Consider the following 2,620-nt stretch of genomic DNA (forward strand, 5'->3'; position numbering starts at 1 on the left):
GGCCCTGAACGTTACAATTAATTTCCAGTTTTACGTCGGATTCGATAATGTAGACTCAGAGGAGAACGACCACAAGGTGCCCGAGGCAGCAATATCCCCTTGCAGACAAGTCGGCTGGAGGACGATGTTTTGAATCTCGACGCAATTTGAGTGTTCCATCGTCATTAGGAGGCGCTGAACGTTACAATTAACCATCAGTTATGCGTCGGATTCGTTAATCTAGACTCACAGGAGAACGACCATAAGGTGACCGAGGCAGCAATATCCCCATGGAAACAAGTCGGCTGGAGGACGATGTATTGAATCTCGACGAAATTTGAGTGTTCCATCGTTATTAGGAGGCCCTGAACGTTACAATTAACTATCAGTTTTGCGTCGGATTCGAAAAACTAGACTCACAGGAGAACGAACATATGGTGCCCGAGAAAGCAATATCCCCTTGGAGACAAGTCGGCTGGAGGACCATGTATTGAATCTCGATGCAATTTGAGTTTTCCATCGTTATTAGGAGGCCCTGAACGTTACAATTAACTATCAGTTTTGCGTCGGATTCCAAAATCTAGACTCACAGGAGAACGACCATTAGGTGCCACAGGCAGCAATAGACCCTTAGAGACAAGTCGCCTCGAGGACGAAGTATTGAATCTCAACGCAATTTGAGTGTTCCATCGTCATAAGGAGGCCCTGAATGTTACAATTAACTATCAGTTTTGCTTCGGATTCCATAGTCTAGACTCACAGGAGAACGACCAAAATGCGCCCGAGGCAACAGAAGACCCTTTGAGACAAGTGGGCTGGAGGACAATGTATTGAATCGCGACGCAGTTTGAGTGTTCCATTGTCATTAGGAGGCCCTGAACGTTACAATTAACAATCAGTTTCGCGTGGGATTCGAAAATCTAGACTCACAGGAGCACGATTACAAGGTGCCAGAGGCAGCAGTAGACACTTAGAGACAAGTCGGCTGGAGGACGATGTATTGAATCGCGACGCTATTTGAGTGTTCCATCGACATTAGGAGGCCCTGAACGTTACAATTAACAATCAGTTTTGCGTCGGATTCGAAAATGTAGACTCAGAGGAGACGGACCATATGGTGACCGAGGCAGCAATTTACCCTTTGAGACATGTCGGCTGAAGGACGATGTATTGAATCTCGACGCAATTTGAGTGTTCCTTCATCATTAGGAGGCTCTTAACGTTACAATTAGCAGTCCGTCTTGCGTCGGATTCGAATATCAGGACTCACAGGAGAACGACCATAAGGTGACCGAGGTAGCAGTAGACCCATTGAGACAAGTCCGGTTGAGGACGATGTATTGAATCTCGACGCAATTTGAGTGTTCCATCGTCATTAGGAGGCCCTGAACGTTACAATTAACTATCAGTTTTGCGTCAGATTCGATAATCTAGACTCTCAGGAGAACGACCATAAGGTGCCCGAGGCAGCATTAGACCCTTGGTGACAAGTCGGCTGGAGGACGATGTATTGAATCTCGAAGCAATTAGAGTGTTCCATCGTCATTAGGAGGCCCCGAACGTTACAATTATTTATCAGTTTTGCGTCGGATTCGATAATCTAGACTCACAGGAGAACGTCCATAGGGTGCCCGAGGCAGCAATAGACCCCTGTAGACAAGTCGGCTGGAAGTCGATGTATTGAATCTCGACGCAATTTGAGTGGTCCATCGTCATTAGGAGGCCCTGAACGTTACATTTAACTATCAGTTTTGCGTCGGATTCGAAAATCTAGACTCACAGGAGAAGGACCATATGGTGCCCGAGGCAGAACTATCACCTTGGAGACAAGTCGGCTGAGGGACGATGAAATGAATCTCAACACAATTTGAGTGTTCATCGTCATTAGGAGGCCCTGAACGTTACAATTATTTATCAGTTTTGCGTCGGATTCGATAATCTAGACTCACAGGAGAACGTCCATAGGGTGCCCGAGGCAGCAATAGACCCCTGTAGACAAGTCGGCTGGAAGTCGATGTATCGAATCTCGACGCAACTTGAGTGTTCCATCGTCATTAGGAGGCCCTGAACGTTACAATTAACTATCAGTTTCGCGTCGAGTTCAAAAATCTAGACTCACAGGAGAAGGACCATGTGCTGCCCGAGGCAGCAATTTCACTTTGGAGACAAGTCGGCTGGAGGACGATGCAATGAATCTCGACGCAATTTGAGTGTTCCATCGTCATTAGGAGGTCCTGAACGTTACATTTAAATATCAGTTTTGCGTCGGATTCGAAATACTACACTCACATGAGACGGACTATATGGCTCCCAAGGCAGCAATATCCCCTAGGAGACAAGTCGGCTGGAGGACGATGTATTGAATCTCGACGCAATTTGAGTGTTCCAACGTCGTTAGGAGGCCCTGAACGTTACATTTAACAATCAGATTCGCCTAGGATTCGAAAATCTGGACTCACAGGAGCACGATTATAAGGTACCATAGGCAGCAGTAGACCCTTGGAGACAAGTCGGCTGGAGGACGATGTATTGAATCGCGACCCAATTTGAGTTTTCCATCGACATTAGGAGGCCCTGAACGTTACAATTAACAATCAGTTTTGTGTCGGATTCGAAAATGTAGACTCAGAGGAGACGGTCT

The sequence above is a fragment of the Schistocerca americana genome, unplaced genomic scaffold (genome assembly GCF_021461395.2).
Source record: "Schistocerca americana isolate TAMUIC-IGC-003095 unplaced genomic scaffold, iqSchAmer2.1 HiC_scaffold_50, whole genome shotgun sequence".
Lineage (NCBI taxonomy): Eukaryota > Metazoa > Arthropoda > Insecta > Orthoptera > Acrididae > Schistocerca > Schistocerca americana.